This window comes from Marmota monax, unplaced genomic scaffold, assembly GCF_021218885.2.
Source record: "Marmota monax isolate L192 unplaced genomic scaffold, Marmota_monax_Labrador192_F-V1.1 WCK01_AAM20220418_F8-fsc00030, whole genome shotgun sequence".
NCBI lineage: Eukaryota > Metazoa > Chordata > Mammalia > Rodentia > Sciuridae > Marmota > Marmota monax.
The window spans coordinates 9414623-9435807 of record NW_026691988.1 but is presented as its reverse complement, the minus strand read 5'-3'; positions in this window follow the sequence as shown (position 1 = coordinate 9435807).

Genomic DNA, 21185 nt, shown 5'->3' with positions numbered 1-21185 from the left:
GCTAAAATATACCATAATATCACAGAAATTGTTCATACCATACTTTCAATGGAGATGGCATTAACTTGAGAGTCAGAATGTAAAATCTGAATCCTTGTCACCCCTTAATAATTTCGTTTCAAAAATTAATAGTAGGAGTATGTAAAATAAATTGCAAATGATCTGCTCTCACTGTTGCGCCAATAACTTGTTTCTGAAGGGACACTACCATTAAAATAATAAAAGAGGATGAGATAAAATGCAATATCCAAACATGCATATGCTGTAGATATGAGAAGATGGTAAGGCAATCTCCATATCCAAGAAAGGTGTTCACAACATGATCCCTTTAAAATAATTCTTATGCATGTATGGGAAGAGGCAAGAGTGGGTATATACATGTATATGTAGAAGAAGTAAAAGAAAGCCCCAGGCGGATTTTATAATAACATGAGCATCCTAACTCCTTTGAACTGAGTTTGGACTGGGTAGTCTTTAAAGCCCTTTTCTATCTCTCACATGTTCTACATGTAAAGTCCTCAAGCTCCTCTGGATGATGGCTGGTTGAAATTGATTTTTTAGGCCAGATTTTTAAAAAGGACTTATTTTTTTTAAATAGAAGCAACTGCTTCTTTATGGCCACATTAGAAACAATCAGAAAAAGAACAATAATTAAAAGCTAATGAGAAAATGCCACTGAAAATGAACATATATTTTCTTCCCTCTCTCTCTTTCTACCTCCCTCCCTCCCTCTCCTCCTCTCCTTCTCTCTCTTTTTTTCCTGGTACTGCAGATTTGACCCAGGGCTTCATACATGCTAGGCAACTGCTCTGTCACTAAGCAACATTCCTGGCACTTTTTTTTTTTTTTTTGAGACAGGGTCTTGCTAAATTGCTGAGGCTATCCTTGAACTAGCAATTCTCTTACCTAAGCCTCCTGAGTAACTGGGATTATAGGCACACGTCATCATGACCAGCTAAATATGTATTTTCTGAAAATATTAAGAAAGGACAGAATTGAGCCACTGGGAACTAACTGTACTTCACTATCATGCAAACAGAGAGATAAAGTGGTACTTTGACCAGGAGCAGACAACATAGATGCTTGATCTGAAAAAGTCTCTTGATTAAAAATTGGTGTTTTTTTCCTAATGCATGGAAGGTGCTAACCCAACTCAAACTTTTGCGCCATAATCCTTATGTCTTTATCATCAGCTGATTTCATAAGAGAACATGGCCAAACCTGCTTGTCCTTGGCTACAGTTACCTCCAGGAAAATTCAGGTTGCTACTGAAGTTTTGCAGGTGACTCAGATTGTGAAATTCCACCTTCAAATAAGGATAGAATTTTATCTTTTGTCTGGTTAGTGGTTTAGTCCCTGGAGCTAGTTCTCTAAAGTCACATTTAAGTACTGAGGTACAAAAATTTTCTAAAGAATGTGTTATCTTGGAAAGGTGGTCTCATTGCAACTGAAAGATTTGTGGGCTTTTTCCTGAGGATTCTACTTTAAGTTCAGTTTGATGTGGTTATTCATTTCCTTCCTAAGAATGGTAAATTCAGCCCTAGAGAATGACCACCATGTTTCAATCTGTAATTCAGAAAAAAAATTAAGGTATGCAAACTCTATGAAAGCCAGTGTATTCCTAAATGAAAGCCAGTGGGGAATCTTAGAGCAATTAATTCTAAATAATTGGTACATTATTTTTTATTAAGCTTCTCCCTAATAAAACCTTTGAACTTTTTAATTTAATTCAATAAACACTAGATCCCCACTTAACTTTAAACTTTATTTGACAATTTTTAAACTTTTATGAAAGGAACATTTGAAGAGTGTCCATACATCACTAGGTCTATGGGAAGGAATACAAAATATTGAAAGCTTTAACTTAAATTAGATATGTAAAGATACAAGTGCAGATTGAAATTTCTCCAAACCAGGATGTTGAGAATAACTTGCATGAATATTGTAAAGATAAAACCCTGACATACACACATTTTTTCCTATTTGGTGAGAATAAAGGCACTAAATTGAAATGTTAATGGCTACATCCATTTCTCTACCATAAATCTGTGATATCATTCATCCAAAAAGGCTGGTTTAAAGAAATAGTTACATTGACATGATGTTATAGAGGTAAAAGGTATCCATGACCTTTCTCTCCAGAATCCCAAATGATCTGTAAAATGTCATTGAGTTTGAATTATTATTTCTGTTTTCTGCCAAATTTTTATTCAGATGCTGATGTTTTATTAACATATCAAGAGAAAGTGCCTTGAGTCTGTTTATGTGAGGCATTCTGCTCTTCAGTTCTGTGGCAAAGATGGCAAATTATTCTCCATAACTAGTTTTCCCTCTATGCTTGGTGATGGCCTTTGACTGGGTCCATAGCTATGCAGGGAAGGATTGCTTTTTAGCCTCCCTTTCAAAGCTAAGTGTGTCCAGGTGGTGAACTTTTGACTAAAAGCATATAATAGAAGTGTAATGGGGGTGGTACTTGTAGGAACTTTCCTTTATAGACCAATGGCATGCACTCAAAGCCCTTTAGTCTTCCCCTTTTCCTCTCTCTCAATACTTACAATGTTGGGCCAATGGTGTGTGCTCCCTCTTGGACCAGAACTTTAGGAGATGAGAAGAGAAATCTGGACAGAGCCTGGGTCTCCAACAACTTTGAGGAGCAGAGTTTCTTCACCAGACCCAGGTTCCTATCTCCAAGTTTTGATATAATAAAAACAGATTTTTTTTTTTCATTTTTAAACCAGTATTAGTTTATAGCCTATTCCTGTTACTCACTGCCCATTCCTTTCATGGCCACTGTAAAGGAATACTATGAAGACAAAATGAATACTGTAAAGATAAAACCTGATTTTTAAACAAAAAGTGTGACACATAATTTTCTGAGGTCAGTATCGGGTTGTTTGATCTGATGCATGGATCAGCAAATGAACAGGATATTGTAATCTCAACCAAGATTATACTGAAAAACTATCAGACTAGAAGCTTGTTACCTGTCTATATTACACATATATCAATAGTTGAAGTAGTGGTGTTTGCTTTAGGTTGGTTGTAGGTAATTTAATCATCAGTAATACTGAACTAGGTGGGATGGAGCATTCTAATGTGAGAGGCTTATAGACATTTGTGAGGTGCACTATGTTGGGGTTAGTGAGCCTCTCTACCTTAAGTCTCAAAGGACTTCAGAGGACCAGTTTCTGCATCCTGGTTCCCTTCCTTGCCTATTAGGATCTATAAATGAAGACATATTTTATCTCCTGCTTCCTCACCTATAATTTACCAACTTTTTCTTTTTCAAATCATTTTCATACCAGTCATCTTGGGAGGAGGAAAAATAAAAAAATGAAGGAGTATTCTGGCATTACTATTGAGCCATATCTCTGGATGAATCAGAGGTAAAGACAAGGTAAGTGGATTACTTGTGCCACTCACCTAATTAGGAAAAGTAAATTCAATTTATATGTACAGAGTATATCACAAAAACACTCTGTTGGCTTTTTGCAAAAGAATCCAATGAGAGAGGTTAGTGTTACTTGCCCCTTTATCCTCCTTTTAAGGAGAAGGACTTTAAACCCTAAAGTAGCTAAATAATATACAAGACACTTGCAGAAGGCAGAAGTGGTCTCAAACTTGTTCCACTTCCTATAGGTTGCTTATTCTCAAGCCCCAAACTTCCCCATGATTTTGCTCCAATGACTTCCCCAATCCTTATTTGTATTTCAAACCCATCCTAGCTACCCTCCTTGCTCCTTTCCTGTGATTTTGAAATTCCTCTTAAGCTGCTTGCATCATTTTAAATCCCAGAATGAGCAGTTGGGTCATTACCATTTGTCTTACAGAAGTCATCCCTGAAATGTGGATCAGAGGAAGGATCCCTTGACAAAAGGGGTTGCCCGGGTAAATGACTCATTGCCTACAGAGATGGACTTTTTAAAAAGGTCATTTTCTTTCTGGAATGTAGGAAACTGATTTTCCTGTCTTTTTAAGTGTCATCACAGAGGCAGAAATGGGGGTGGGGAAGATTTTAATTGTGAGATTTCAAATGAGCAGAGAAGCAAAGCAAAAGGAGATCTGATAGCTCAGGTCTATCCTCTCTCCTGGTCACCTTGGATGCAGAAGCAGCCTCACTAACGTGCAGCAGTGACGTGACTCAGGGTCAGCCGACAGAGCAGGAAGTCACCTCCAACTGCACCGACAGATGGGAAAGTCCAGAGTAGACTGAATGTACTTTTTAAGAAAAGGAAATAAAGAAGACGCTTTGTAGCTGATGGTCTGTGTCACAAGGCTAGAATCCCCAGTTATTCTTGATAGTTCTGCGCAGGGCACTAGTTTGGGAAGACACTGATCTATCAAGTAATTACTGTACTACTTGCAAGCTACCTCAGTAAGTTTCAGTCATTAAATAAAGAAAAGCACTTTTGGTTGGAGGAAGAAAATGACACAGTCTTCACTGAGCTGGGTTAAATAATGAATTGGTCTCTGGGGTCTTGAGTGATTACAAAACTGAGAGGCAGACATCATCCCTTCTCAATGCGGTTGCCTGCTTTTGGGAGTCCCTTCCTTTGTCCCCAGGGTTCAGGGATTTCATGGAACACTTTTCTTTTATCAGAGAAAACAGAACTGTTGCAGTCAATTAATAAATCTGAGAATCTATGACTACCTGTGGTGGTGCAAGGGATATTGAAAGGTAAACAGCAGTGGAGAGTAGTTTCAAGGGTGAACAGGATGGATTACCAAATAGTGATGTCAAGAGGACATGCTGTGCGCTTTCAGAGGAAGGTGAGGTTAACGGTGACAGGTACATCAGAGAAGTTCATGAATAAACACTGGATCTAGAACAGCACTGCATCTTAAAGGGAAAATCTACATATAAGTAACAAGGATCAAATCAGTTATTTCAGAAATGGCAGTAGCCAAGCAGATATTTGAGGGGGGTGTTGGTGCACCTCCAAGGCTCTGAAGGTCTGGGTTAGTCCTGGTTGAGAAAGACTGTTGGAACACAGAAGTCTCTATTTCCTCATCTGTGGCATGGGTGCAAAAAATGCCCTCACTGCCATTCAGATTAAATAATGGTATGAATAAAGGTATAAACTGTAACCCACATAATAAACTTAAATTGTTGTTAATGGCCAGGTGCAGTGGCACACACCTGTAATCCCAGTGACTTGGGAGGTTGAGGCAGGAGAATTTTAAGTTTGAGGTTATCCTCGAATGTGAGGCCCTGTCTCAAAAAAAAAAAAAAAAAAAAAAATCAAAAGGACTTGGGCTATAGCTCAGTAGTAAAAGCCCCTGGGTTCAGGCGGAACCAAAAAAAAAAAAGTCATTATTGATGGCAATGGCGATATATTATCATTTTAGGAGAATGATTTTTTCAGACAGAAGTATAGCTTAATTAATAGAACTGAAGTGGCAATTTAAAATCCATATATAGGTTATGAGAGTTGGCAGTGAGGTGCTGACTGTAAATATCAAATTGCAACATGCATGTCACCAATGTGCATATGTGTAATCTTGGACTGGGGTCTTGTGAGAAGCAGCATGAGGACATAAGGACATTTTTAAAAAAATATTATAACTGATACAAATATAATCTTTCTGAGACTATTTTTGTCTTCTTTACTGTGAGGATAATTAGCTTTCAATGTTCTAAATGAACATAGTCTTTTTAATATATACTAATCGAGCTCACATAGTGCATGGTATACTGTATGAACCCAGTGTATGTTGAATGAGCAAGTTTTCTAGATTTAAGACGCAATTCGATAATCTTTGCTATATTTTGGGGCATGGGAAGCATTTTTTCTTTTTACATGGAGAAAAATTAGAGAAATAATTAACGTATTTGCAGTGGGGTTCAAATTCATGCATTATAAATAAGATGTGTATAAGTAAAACAAAGACAAAGTTTTTTGTTTTTTTTTTTTTTTCCTTCACTGAGCTCATGTTGCCTGGAGTCCTGTTTTGTCCAGACTGAAGTTTCTTGGGGAAAAATATTCAATTCAGTCAAAGTTCAAGCCATCTTCTGGGGGCAGTTTCTTACCTCTCTCTGCTTGTCTTCAGTTAAAGGACTGTGTGCTGAGCAGAGGGAAGGAGGGCTTCAAAGCCCCACAGCGCCCTCACAGGCTTGGGCTGAGGAGCCCGTTCCCTGGGCTCTACTGCTCACAGAGGGCTAATTAGACCTGTGTACCTTAGATACTGTGCTGGGATCCCCTGCTGATGTCAGGGGCCTAGGCACACCCCATCCCCGGGGGCCACATCTATGAGATCGCCCTCATAATACTTGAATCCTCCCCCCACACACTCTAAGACTCCTCTTGCCAGCTTAGTATGGCACTGTGGTGCAGAGGCCTTGGGCTTGCCCCAAGCCTGCTCTCGAGTTCGAGATGTCTGGCATCTACAAGAGGCTGCCTGGTTTCTGGCTTACACTGTGTTCATGAATATTCCCCCAAATCTCTCTGACTGCCCTATGAGGTCTGGGCTTGGCCCTTTTCCCTTCCTCCCATTCAACTTCTTTCTGCAGCCCAGAAAGGTTGCAGTTGCACCATGGTGAAGTGGCCCCTCTGTGGGCTAATAACTGCTCATCTCTCCTTCTGCCCTGTGACCTGTCCTCCAACACCCAGCTCAGCTGAGCACACACATTTCTTTTTCAACATTTTCCCTCTTTAACAGCAAAACTCAGCTTTGGAAAAGCAAAGGTATTTGTTTTTAAATTTGTCTAACTATAATCTTTTAAAAAACATTTTTCTTTTTTTTTTTAACAAAGAGATGGCTCTCATTCTCACCAAATTCTGTCCACTGGTCCAACAGGTAGAGACCTGTAGGAAGGGGGAAAAGGATCACTAAACACAAAAGGATATTGACTAAATGGTTCAAGAATCCTATTCCAAATGTTTGAAGTATTTTGGCAGTTGCAACACTACTGTGAAGTGGATGATAGTGACATCAATTCCCTGACTGGGAGGGGCTTGAGCGCTCATTCCACAACTTCATTGTTATGAGTCATTTGCAAATTATGTGCTCAGCAACTACTTAATTCCAAACATGGGAAAAGTATTACCACGTTTTTACATGTTACATGTTTTTACATGTTGTTAAACATGTTTTAGGGAAACCACCCTGTATAAAGATTAATGGGACAGAGATGGAGGTAGAATTTTTCAGTCCTCAAACAGTGAAAGGCGCTGGAAAGAGTGAAGTAGAGCCTTGTAAGAGCAGGGTGCCATAATTTGAAGCCAAAAGCAGACATATTAGGAACCAGAGAAAAAGCTCCTTCTACTTGTGAGAACCAGAGAAGAACTAAATGGTTAAGGGACCATAGCTGGGTGGACACTTGTGGAGATATGCAATGAAAGAGAGCTGGATGTCCATCCCAAGAGCGGGGTGGGGGGGCAGAGGGGAGCTGCCCTACATTGACTTAGCGTCAACTTTACCTACCATAAATCAGAGGACTTTGTGGGTAACCAGTCCAGTTTAGGAAAGTCTCCTTTTTGTGGACATTATGCTTCTACGATTTTGCTTTTATTCCCACCCCCCACACCAGCTTTTGTTTTTTACTAGTTTTCTTTTTCTAGATGCTTAAAGACTCTGGTGAATGAATATTCGTGGAGATTTGAATAGAGACTTGGAAACCTGGGCAGGTTAAAGTTAGGATTGAATGCTGGTGGATATTGTTATTCTTTCCATAGCAATTTTATCGAAATTTCACCTCTGTGACATGAGGTCTATCTATCTGCTCTCTTGCTCACAAGCAGCAGTGCTTTCCTAGCCCGTGGGCAGTGTCCACTGACTTCCCACCAGCCCTCTGCTTCTGGCCAGGATGAATAATTCTATTCTGCCAGAGCGAACCAGATGCTCCACTTAAGTTAGTTTAAGCATACTGAGCTAATATGGAGGAAGATATTCTTAAGGTTTAGGGTTTGAAAGTCTTTGGCATTTAATTTGAATGAATGAATTCAATATCAAAATCACTGGTCACTGTCTATTTCAACTTCAATTTAAAGTACTTAGAGTAAATCTAAAATTTGTACTTCAATCACATTACCCACATTTTTTCCCTTTTTTTCCACTCATATTTATTTATTTTTTGAGACAGGATCTTGCTATGTTGTCCAGGCTGCTCTTGAACTCCTAGGCTCAGCCTCCTGAGTAGTTAGCACTACAGGCATACACCACCATGGTTGGCTATACACTAGCTACATTTTTAAGTGCTCAGTAACCACATGTGGCACCTTATTGTATTGGCATACAGTACTGGGCAGTGTGGGTATAGTACATTATAATCATATCAAAGAATCCTATTAGGTAATATAGTATAGACTTGTGCAATAGTACTGTTAAAAGATAACAAGGTTCAGGACTCTTCGTTTTTGTTTCTGTTTTTTAGTGAAATAGTTGAGGGGTGAGATGGGACTAAAAGAAGAGGGAAAACATCATCAACGTTCCCAGAAGTAATATTCCCCAGTTGCTCCATTCAATCCAGTATGAATTATACTGGGTGGCATTGTAAATTTGGAAACTGAAAAGGAAACTTGGAGAAATCAGTTACGTTTGACCACTAGTAGCCACAAACTGAGCTGGTTTTTCATATGCCTGACTAAGCCAGTTCCCTTGCCGTAGCAGGCAGCCAGCACCTGCTAGAACCTATTGAGTCTGACAGCCAGTCCCACTTGGATTCAAGTCTAGTTGTACCTTTTGGAGCAAGTTTGTTTGACCTCTCTGGTGGGGTGGTATCATGTTTAAAGGGAAGATGATGATCTCTTTTTAATGCATATTGGGGTAGAATATATAATATTCTGATATTCTACATATAATATATCATATAATATATGGAGGGGGGCTGTGAGGGAGCATACATGCTTGTTATGTAATCAGAATTTCCCATTAAGTTTATATTTCTTAAGGAATTAAGTAAACATACTAGATTAAAAAAATTCTTTTACAGCTTTAGTTTTACAAATATAAGGCCATGAATATTTTTAAAATATGGGTGAATACTTATATTAGATCCTTGATCCTTGTTTGGAAAAAGACTTTTTTTTTAAGTTTAAAAGGGAAGAAAAACAGACAAAACATAGATTTGATAATGTAACATTTTAAACTTCTTTATAGCAAACAAATAATACAAATCACATTAAAATGTAAAAAGACTAGGGAACAAATTTTCTTTTTAAAAAATATTTTTATTTTTAATTGACATTAAGGAGAATATATTTTGAACTAATATGATAAGCAATATGTTATTATGATTAACTTTAAAAAATGAAAGGTCAGGAAAAATATGCTAAAACTCTTAATATAAGAAAATGGACAGAGGATGTAACGTTGTATAGAAGCAGAAATATAAATTGTTAAGAAATGAAAAAAATGTTCAGTATTAGAAGTTTAAAGTATGCAATTTTTTTTTCTTTGCCTGTGAGTGTGGTTGGGAAAGACTTGTGTTATTACATTTTTAAGGAAAAGATGTGTTTTCTAATATTACATGTGTACACACACACACACACAAATTTTAAAGAAGTATAGTTTGTGTTATATTTACAGTATATTTCTAAGAGAGAAAATTATGTATACTATATGACTACCAAAATATACCTCTCCATTTTACTATTGATGGACATCTGGATTGTTTTGGGTTTAGAGCTTATAATGCTGTTGTGAACATCTTTGTGCAGCTCCTCTCATTCACAAGTACGTTTCTTTAGGGTTTGAACCTGGAAGCAGAGGCTGTGTCTTGCAGTAGGTACTGAGGTATGTGTATGTTCAGCAGCTGTAATGGTAATGCCAAAAAGTTTCCGAAAGTGTTCCTATACATTTATACTCACCAGCAGCTCAGGAGAGTTCCTGCTGTGGCACATTTTAACAAACACTCCGTATTATCTCAGTCATTGTGATCCCAGCCTGTTGAATAGTCATCACTGGTGTCTCAGGAAGGTTAGCTTGTTCACTAATGAGCTTGAGCACCTTTTCCTATGTTGACTGACCTTTTGTGGGTGCCTCCTTAAGTTTCTTATCCATTTTAAATGTGTTACTTTTATAAGCAAAAAAAAATATTATTTAAACAAACAAAAAGAATAAATCACTTTCTGTTGTGCCCTTAGTCTCCAATACCAAGGACATCTGACTGAGTGATGACATCCTAACCAGTTGTCCAGGAAGGGCCCCAAACTTAAGCAGAAATCACTTTAGCTGCTCCTTTCTGGAGCTGTTTATCATTTTATCCACTGCTGATTGTTATTTATGTACATATCTTTTATTTTCTATTAGACTATTAACTCTCAAGTGTGACAGCTTTTCTGTTTCATTTTATATTTCTTAGTACACTTGGCATTGTACACTGCATGTGATAAATAATAATATTTGTTGGATTAAAAAAAAAGAAGGAGAAGAAGAATTGTTGGACAGTAGGCCTTGAATAGCATTTTATAGTTTAAGCATTGGTATGCAAATTCAAATAGTCTAATCTATCTTCTTATTTCAAAGGTAAACAGATGGAGGTTCGGAGACCCAGGCCAGAGAGCAAATCAGTGACAGGGCAGGCTAGGCACTTTGATACTTATTTCACTCCCCTTTTCCTTATATCACGCTACCTTCTAGGAGATGAGAAGACCAATAATGAATGATAGGCATAGCCACCCCCAAATTAACACCATAGAAACTCTTCCTACTGGATGCTTTTTGAAACCAAAAGAATAAAACGATTTCAGAGAGGCACTAGAACTGCACTTGCACCAAAAGATGGTATCAATGGTCATGCACAATCTCTGTCATTGGATTTTTCTTTAGGAGGAGGTTTGGTTGCAAAGATGCCTTAGGCTCTTAGAAGAAATGTGACCTTCTGCTCCCCTCTCCTCCAAAAAAAAAAAAAAAAAAGAAAAGAAAAGAAGGAGAAGAAGAAAAGTGTCTTTGTGAACCAAGACATAAGTACAGACAATATATTAAAAGTGTTGAGAAAATGGCAATATTGCAGGGTAAATTGGATGAATTGTTGGACAGTAGGAAATATTCTAAAGGACCAGGAGTGAACCATGCAACCTATGAAAGGTGATAAATTTCTGCACTCCTCAATAATCAGTAATAGTTGGGCTATTTATAGCAAATGTGAGAGGCAGCCCTACTCAGGTCCATGCCTAGATCCATGTCCTATCCATACCCCAGAAGTATGGCCCTCACAACCTAGGCCATGCCATGATTCTCATTCAGACCCCTGCCAGGCTGGCCTGGAGAAAGAGAATGGGAGACCAAACAGGACATTCTTGGAGGCCACATAATGCCCTGCAGCAACTGACTCTTGGAGAGGAAGAGAGGTCAGGTCAGCGTCCTCTCCTATTAACTTCTGTGAAGTCATTGTCATTTCAGCAGAGATTTTCCCGAGGGTAGAAGGTTCCCAGATTCCTGTTTGGAGACCTTGAAGGCAGCCTTTGCCCTTGGGAGCCACGTAGTGAAAGTATTTGTGGGATCAATGTTGAGGCTTTGCATTAGACTTGATGTGGGAGAAATAAAAGAGGATTCATTGTCCCTGTCCTCCAGCTCCAGCCAAGGCATGTAACCTAAGTTTAATTTAGGAGAAGTCTAGAGTGCAGCATAAAAACTCTTTTATTTTTTGTTTGCATTAATGGGAATTGACCCCAGGGCCACCTTAGACAAATGCTCTATCACTGAGTTACACTCCCACCCTGTATAATTCCAGCATTCAGTGTGGTAAAGATGTGACTGAGGTTCCCACAAACATAATGCTTATTGGGATTTGCATAACATCAATATGTAAGTGCAAAAGGATTTCATAGGACATTGGAAAAAGTCATCAAAAGAGAAATTTTCCTCAACTGGTCTTCAAATTCATTGAAACTGCCTTGTTTTAGCAAAGAGCTTGCCTGCTGTAACCACAAAATATCCAGGTAAAGTTAAAAAGTGAAGGACAAATTTTAAAGCATGAAAGAAATCATGTCCACTTTTATTTGGTGGGAATTCGTCAAGGAGCATCATATTTAGCATCTGTTTTCTTTTTTGCTTATAACCAAAAGGATTGAGGAATGAACTTTAACCTAACCTGGTTTCGAGGAGAAGAACCCTACACTGGGAACTTTTGCAAATGCTTACCAACTTTGTAAATAAAACTGATTTCTCGTGGCAGTGACCTAAGTTGAGAGAGGAGAGACTGGTCTTATGATTCTCTTTCCCAACATGCGAATGAGATAGCAGATCTTTTGATACATCTTGTATGCTGACTGTGTGAAAGGAATAGTTCTTTACACAGCTTGGAAGGAAATGACCACAGAATGGAGACATTAAGGCTTCTCAAGTCCATTTAAAGTACAGAATGTTCAGGAAGAGGGGTGAAAGTACATTCAGTTTGTTTTCAATTCATAAGTTATCTAGTTTCAAAAGATTTTCTAAGTATATATATTTTTTGTTAGTACAAGCAAGATACAAAGGCTTGAACCTAGCAGAAATAATCTTTGCTTAAAAAATTACCTTTTACTTGATTATTCCCAAGCTTTAAACTGAGGATTTTAGGTGAAGTAGCCTTTTCACTGTGGTCTGGAGCCATGTCAAATCTGAAGTAGTTTTTGATCCAACTCATTTATTTCTTCCTCCAATGATTCTTTCAGGGATTTAACAAACCTTTAAATTTTACGAAAGGTAGAGAAATGCAATACAAAGTAGAGCAGCCCACATCTTTGGTAAAGAGAAGGGTTTTTGTTGTTGTTGTTTGTTTTTTTTTTTTATTGTGACTTGCTCTTCTCACTTAACAGCTTCTACCCAATGAGGGAAAAAAAAAGTATGGAATGAATAAGGAGGCGGCTGCTGAGCCACCCCTCATTTCTTCTCATTTCTAAGAGGAGGATTTAGAAGGCTACCAGATCATTGGCCCCAGACATTCAGTGGAAGTCAAAGCCTCTCTGCCATCTACTCTACTCTTTTTCCCATCTCCCTGCCAAGCAAGCAAGTGGTGTGTATGTGCATGTGTGCACGCAAGCATGTGAGAGTTTGTGTGTGAGTGTGTGTTTGTTTTCTTCTTCAGCTAAAGGATTAATTGTCAACCAGGGGTGATGATGTTTGGAGACATGTTTGATTGTCACCACTGTGGTACTGCTGTCCCATGGGTGGAGACTAGGGTGCTAACACCCTGCAATGCACAGGACAGTATTCACAACAGTGAATTCTGTGGCCCCAAATGTCAATACTGTGAGGTTGAGAAACCCTGAACTAATATATTAGCTGTAGAAGTCACTGGTCATAGGAGGGCATATGGAGAAGTCCTAGGTAAAGGACAGGAAGGTACTTCAAGTTGTTTCTCATAAAACAAGATAGCCAGGTGGGTAGGTACGTGGGCTTTAGAGCCAGTGACCTGAGTTCACAGTGCAACTCTGCCACTCAGTAGCAGGTGTCCTGGAAAAATTACTTAACTTCTGTACCTATTGGGGAAATATAATTAAAAACAAAATCTCATCTCAATTCAGAAAATCTCTTTACAAAGGTAGAAGAGAAAGCAAACAATTTTATAATGAAGTAAGCATTAAACCAGAATGTGATGCATACTCTAGGGAACTCACTAGAGGGATTGTAAAGACAGAAAGAAAGTTCCCTCTTTTACACACACTAAGTGGATCTAAACCATTACATGGGGTAGGGTTTGCAATTTGAAGTCAGGTGAAGAAGTAGGCTCTAGTCCTCCTGGACCCAGAGATGGGTATTGCTGATTATATTTTAAAGAGGTAATTCCAAGGTCCTTGATGAAACATTCCTGATTGGTATACATTTGAAAAGGACAGCGAAATAAACTATAAAAACAAACAAACAAAAACCTGTGGGGCCTAAAGTGTCTCTTCCCTTATTTTCAACCAAGGAATTAAGCCTCTTCTTTATTTATTTATTTTTAGAGGGGGACACTGGGGATTGAACTCAGGGGCACTCGACCACTGAGCCACATCCATGGCCCTATTTTGTATTTTATTTAGAGACAGGATCTCACTGAGTTCCTTAGCACCTCGCTTTTGCTGAGGTTGGCTTTGAACTCTCCATTCTCTTGCCTCAGCCTCTCAAGCCTCTGAATTACAGCGTGTACCACCATACCCAACTAAGCCTTTTATTTTTAATTTGCATTTGCTCTTGTATTTCTCAAGTTACTTGGTCTATAAAAATAGTTAATAATAATAGTACTTACTTCTCAGCACTGTTGGTTGTAAGGACTACAAGAGTTAAATGTGTATAGGACTTAGACGAATATTTGTCACTCAGAAAATGTTTGCTATTAACATGCTACCTTAAGGACTTGTGATAGGAATTTGAGAGAGTCCCAAGATGCCTGGCTCTGGGATATGTGCCTTGTATAATCCATTCCCCTTTAGCGTGGGAAGAACTCATGACCCTGAAAGGCTATGACTCGTGATGAGATACCCCTCAGTTGACTTTTAGATCACCAAAGGAAGGTGATGCAGGGGGCCTGTGAGAGGGCCCATGGAGGAGGCCATATGGCCAGGAACTGCAGGTTCCTGTAAGATCTGATGAGGGTGGCTCCCGAGGGTGGCCCAGCAAGAGGGCTAGGGCCTCTATCCTGTCCTATAGCCACAAGGAACTGCATTCTGCCAACAACTATGTGAGCCTAATAGTTCCAGGAGGGAATGTACCCCAGGAAACCCCTTTATTTCAGTCCTGGGAGACCCTGAGCAGAGTATCCGGTTCAGCTGGGCCTGGACTTTAGACCTATAGAAACACTGGGGATAACAAATGATTGTTGTTTAAAGTCACTAAATTAGTGGTGCTTTGTTATGAGTGACAGCAACTGGCACAGGACTTAGAAGAAAAAAAAAGTGACATTTCAAACTTGTGTCACCATCCAAATCAGTAGGAAAAACGTGACCCAGAAGTTCACCTCTGTCACAGCCTAACTGCATGAAGCACCTCAAGTGCTTTGTGGAGCAGGAAAACACATCAATAAATACATTAAACAAACCAAGTGGGTGTGATCCTCAGGGCAAGTCCCTTTAGCTCAGTCTCCCTTCTATAGTTAGTAGAGTGAACCAGAGGGTGACTAGGTGGCTGTGTTTACTGCAATTCTGAATTCTCTCAGGATCCCAGCTAGAGAGTGTGGGAGGAGGAGGGTGGCTTTGTAAAAGAGACCATTTCAAGCCTGAGTAAATAGGACGGAACATCTCAGCTCCCCTGTGGCACGTACACTTTGGTTGTTTCCATGAGAGCAGACGGAGGCCTGCCTCCAAAAGTCAGTGTGTTTGTCTCAAAATACCTTATTTATAGATTCTCTCTCTCTCACTCTCTCTCTCTCTTAATCTTAGAAGATCAAGTCCCTTGAAATAAATGAAATTAATCTTGGATTCTTAAAGAATAAACAGAGGCTTTACCAGAAGGTTCCTGAAGGCTATTGATGGATCCAGGATCATGTTCTCAGGTGCTAGCTGACTTCCAGCAAAGGTGACTTTCTTTAGTTTCAGCAGAGAACCAGCCTTCTCAAGAGTCAGTTAGAATGGAGATGTGCTGACTACTTACTACCTGGCTCTCCCAGAGATTCTGACTGGGAAGATGCTAAGAATTGGGACTCAGAAATTGGTTTCAGTGAGTACCTATAATGATTTTGAAAGCAAACTTTCTGTGGGTTAAACTGTGAATAGCTCAAGCTTCAAGGAAGCATTACAGCGAATAGGAGATTGCTTGGAATATCCAGAAGGGTCCCAACAGGAAGCTGACTCCAACTCCTGTGATTGAATAAAGACGGTTCAATGAAGAAATTTTAGAATGTGAGCAGGTGTCAAGGAAACAATAGGGATTATTCAGGCATCCAGTGACTGGCAAAGGCAGGGATTTGTCATCAACCACAGGAGTGAAGGAGCAAGGGGAGTATAATATTGTCACTTAATCCCCTTGAGCCAGGGGGCTAATAAAGACCCCCAGCAGAGGCTGAGGATAAGAAAAGCAGCATGTGCCAGGACTCTGAATGGGAGAAGAGAGGGTAGGAGGCAGAACTCAATTGGAAGCTAGCCAACAAGAGAGCCCGCCCATAGCACTCCGAGGGTGGGCTTCCCAGGGCACTGGGAAGGGCAGTAAATGGATGGGAGACTGGTGGTCACGGAAAGTAATCAACCCAGTTTAAACTTACACAATAATAATAATAATAAATAAAATGGCCAACATGAAGAATTTCTGGGCAATTAAAAGAATGAACAGACCCAAGAAGAAACAGTAACTACTACCGAGAGATTTGGTTGTATGAGACACCCCAGGCCAGGTATCTTAGTATCAAGTTAAAATGTGGAAGGTATGAAGAATGTGAGAAGAGGAAAGCATGGTAGTAGTGCAGCGCCCTGCACTGTGCACCTGACAGATTCTTTTGCCGTTGCACTGAGAACTGTGAGTATCACAGTTGAGTGCCTTTAAGAGCTTCCAAAGACACCCAGAGGAACGTTTGCTCTCCTTGGCACCACTTCAACACCTTCCTTTGCTAATAGCATTGCTGCAGCTCACTGCTGCCCTCTGGATAAAGCAAACCAATGTAACCAACACAGAACACTCCTCATAAACTGCTGTGTCACTATGAAGAATTAGGAGGCATCTATGTCCCTCACTAGATTATGATCACTATTAAAAGAATAGTAGTTTAAAAAAATAACTATGTCACTAGACCACATATTTCAGCTAATAGCACAGCTGAGATATAGACCAAAGGGAATCTCTTTTATCTTTTCTTTAATTAAATTGGTTTCCCTCTCAAATCTCTGCTCATTGGTAAATGTAGGAAAAGCTAAGTGTTCAATCTGGTTTAAAGTTTAGCACTCCAGTTATGTAAATGGTTCATTAGGCTCCCCTAACTTACTATTGGATAAAGTTGCTCAGTGGCTCAATTAGCTTGGCCTTAACCATTGCATGTTGAGCTAACAGAAAAGGTGGACTCTAAGAGTAAGCATGGAGAAGAGGTGGCTTATTCATTCCACATATGCTATGTCATGTGGATAGTCTTTGGGTATTGGCTGGAATCTGTGCCTCTTTAGTGGGCAACTCTGTGTTCAGAGGCTGATGTTTTGCATCTCTTCTGGCTGGTAACTCTGGCTCCAGAAATGTTCTTAAAAATAGTTAATGTAGCTAATAAGCTACATTATTCCCAGGTTTCATCTTATGTCTCCCCTCTATCTCCTTGGCTTGGCCATCATCTGCAGCCGTTAGTAGGTGAATTGATAAACTGTGTATTTGTCCACTCAACCTAGCATAACAAAATACCACAGTCTAGGTGATTTAAACAACAGACATTTATTTTCTAATAACTCTGATGGTTAGAAGTCCAAGATCAAGGATCCCACCAATTCAGTTTCTAGTGAGGGTTCTCTTCTTGGTTAGATGACTGCCTTCTTGCTGTATCTGAATATAACCTTGCCTTGGGACAGCAAGCTTTCTGGGACTTCTTCTTAAAGGGACACTAGTTCCATTAGATTAGCGCTCCATTCGTATGACCTCATTTAACCACATATACCTTTTTGAAGGCCTTATCTTCAAAGACAATGAGTCATATAGGGGGTTAGAGCATTAACATATGAAATGGGGGACACAATTCAGTCTAAACATTGTGGTAAACCCAGATAATAGAATATAATATATAATATGTGATTTCAATTTTAGGAGATTCTGGAAAGTGCGTTAAGAATTAGGGGGAAGGGAGGAATGAACAGGCAGAGCACAGAAGACTAGGGCAGTGAAAAGACTGTATGGTATTGGAATGGTGAACACATATCATTACACATTTTGTCCAAGCTGTAAAATATACAGAACAGTGAGTAAGCCATGAGTATACTATAGACTTTGGACAAATATGATGTGTCAATGTGGATTCATCAACTTTGACAAATGTAGCACTCCGTGAGGGCTTTTGATAATGGGGAACGAGGTATGTGGAGTGGCATGGGACATGTGGTAGCTCTCTGTGTTTTTTGCTCAATTTTGATATGAATCTAAAACTGCTCTAAAAAATTGCCTATTTATAAGCAAAGAAAATACTGTGACTTGAGACTCATAAGAGTCTAACTCTGTTTTTTTAAGAGCAACTAAGTATTCAATAATTTAGTGTTCATGGAGAAGAATATATTTTTTTCTCTAACCCTCAAAGTTTCTTAGTTGAAAGAAATCCCGGTAATAAAATACTATTTAACAAAAGAAAAATAAGCAGAACTTTATTAACATGTTTATATCAAGTACACTTGGGAATCACCCAGGGGATGAGTGGTTGTCAAAGAGGTGGCTTTGAATTCTTGCTTGTATGGATCGCTTCTTTAACAAAGAGCAGTGAATTTTTGGAGAAGTGACAAAACAAAGGAAAAGGACTTGGAGTCTGTATGGACAGCAATTTTGGGGAAAATGAATAAATGGCAGATGAAACTTAGTTAGTAAAACTGTCAGTGTAGATTCCTGGGATATCATCTCCAGGTTCCCGAGGGTCCAAAATTGTCCTCAGTGGTTAGCCTTTGTTCTCTCCCTGGGACAAGAGGGGTGAGGCAGCTTTGTATTTAGAAATCTACATCCTGGTTTTAGGCAAATAGAGACAGTCTTGCTTCCCCGTCAACTAGAAAGAGACAATCCTGCTTCCCCCACCACACACACTGGCCTTCACTAACCCACTTCCTGTTCTCGAATTCCCTTATGTAAAACTCTGTGATGTGGTTGGTCAGTCAGACACATTGGTAAGTTGAAGACATGATCTTTTCTCAAGATATTAGGCAAGTTTGTAAACCCAATGTCATGCTGCAAATCCTATGATGCTCAGCCAGAAGAGACAATCACCCTATCTCCCTCTGGATTCCTTCTCTAGCAATCTCTCTGATCTCTCTGAGCACCCCTCAGTGGCTCTAGATATTCCAGGCCAAAGAGCAAAGCTGGATGTGCAGGCAATGCCAGAAGGACACAGTTTATTAATTGCTTGTAAAATATCATCCTCATTTCCCCTGAAACCCTCACAGAGCAGAACTCTGTACCTACACTAGGATAGGGGCTCAGTAGGACTAAAATGAGTTGGAACCTGCCTCATAGGAGCGATGAAATGGTGGCCACACCCCCAAACTACAGGTGTGGATTTGTGTCTTTTCCCTTCCTTCTTCCTCCTCCAATTGCCACACCTTAATGATCCTGTAACCAAATATCCCTTCAAGGGGGAAAAACCCCACAAATGTACAATCATTTTGGTCACTGATACCTTCGCCCTCCATTTTTAGAGTGCCAGCCCCTCCCAGGAACTAGCAACTCTGAAGGAACCACATGGTTCTCATTAAATATCTTCACAACCTTTCAGAAGGTAGGTGGAACTTGGGGGAAGAGCCCCTGAACAACTTGAAAGGAGACTGCATTCTATGAGTGAATTTCTGAAATCAGCACACCAAACCAACACATAGGAGTAGCTCTGTTGACTGCTGTGGGTAAACATAATAGAAAGTACTAATATAATGAAAAAAATATCGGGCTGGGGATATAGCTCAGTTGGTAAGTGCTTGCCTCACATGCACAAGGCCCTGGGTTCAATCCCCAGCACTGCTCTCACCCCCCCAAAAAATCAACTGGAATGGGAATTAATCAACAATGGACACAGCCTAAAAAGAAATTGAAGCATGAGTCTGAGAAGAAGGAGCTCTATCAGTTGCTATGTGTTTGGTCTGTTTGGAAAATCCATCTTTAACATGGGGATAGACATTACAGGCCATCAGTGTCTACTGCCATTGTGCTCTTATTACTTTTGTGGGCACTCCATACTTACCAAGCAATTTGGTGTTAATGTAGTTGGTTGAAAGGATGGAAAGGGCTACTCATTTCACCATGAATACAAAATTCTAAATTAGTATTCTGGCTTTATACATCATCATCTCGTGGGGTTTGTTGGAGTGAATAAGCATCTCATTTCTAGCCAACCTGAGGGCACTGAACAAGATCATATTTTTACTTAGATTGTGTTTATGAACCAGATTTTTAAAGAGTGGTGAATTCACCCAGGCAAATGGTGATTGGTAGGGTCTATCTGGAGGCTAGTCAATTTTCCCATCATCCACTATAACTTTTCCCTTCTTAAGCTTTTTTTCAGGCTCAAGAGTTATTTGCTAATGCACAAAAATGATGTTTCCTCTGCTAAATGCTAGTATTGCTTCTTGCTGCCAGTCTGATTGGAAATACCCTGTGGCCTTCTTATCCCACAATACGGGACACTTCTGCTTCTGGTGAGACAGAGCTCGCAAGAGCAACTGTAAAAGTAAATTCATCAAAAATTACCAATACTTTTACAATTGCAGGAAAAAAGTTTCTGGGGAGTTTCATTTAAGAGGAACTTCTACTCCTATTCCCATCCCTCCCACCTAATGTCCCTATCTAGATGAGGGGGGCTTACTTATATACTAGAAATGTGGGATTTCTTTTCTAAGTTTTGCCATATTGCTTGGTATCAAACAGAAGTGGAGATTGGTCAAAAAGTAGGTTAAGTTCTTTTACTTGAATAATGGGTGGAAGCTACCATTCTACCTTGGAATTAAACCTGGAAATGAGTGTGAAATATGTCCAACCAGATTTCTGTTGATTGCCTTGGCCATTTTCTAGCAAGTCTTCATTTTTGGACAACTAGTGTCGACCGATGTATTTTACTCTGGGGCCATGAGGATATTTGAACGGAGAAAAGCCTTCTTTTTTTTTTTTTCCCCCTTGAAACAGAAAGAATAGCATACCACCAGCAAATGTTAACTGCACATATCTCAAACAGAACTTGAGTTCTAATGTGATTCTGACCCTCTAACAGGCATCAGTTTTATGGGGCTCTTTGTTACAGGACTTGAATAGTCTTACTCTTAATAATATGGCTCTCATGATACTTAACCATTCTCCACAGAGATTTTGGTTTACTTATTTCTTGTTTTATGCTGGGAACAAGAAAAAAGCTAGTTAAGATCCTTTTATTTGAAAATTTTCCTACCCATGAAAGTTGTGAAGATCACTGACAAAGGTCAAGTTTTATGTTCTGTCATTTAACTATAAGTCTTGAATCTTTGTACAAGAAGTAGCATTTACAAGCATATTATATAACCATTCCTAAATAGGAAATTTAACATGATCTGTAACTCTTTTGATAATGGATACTTGATGGACTCAAACACATTTTTGCATGGGCCTATACTAGCTTCCAGTTAATCAAGAAGTTATACCTTATTTCTTAGTCACCTAAATGAGGAGAT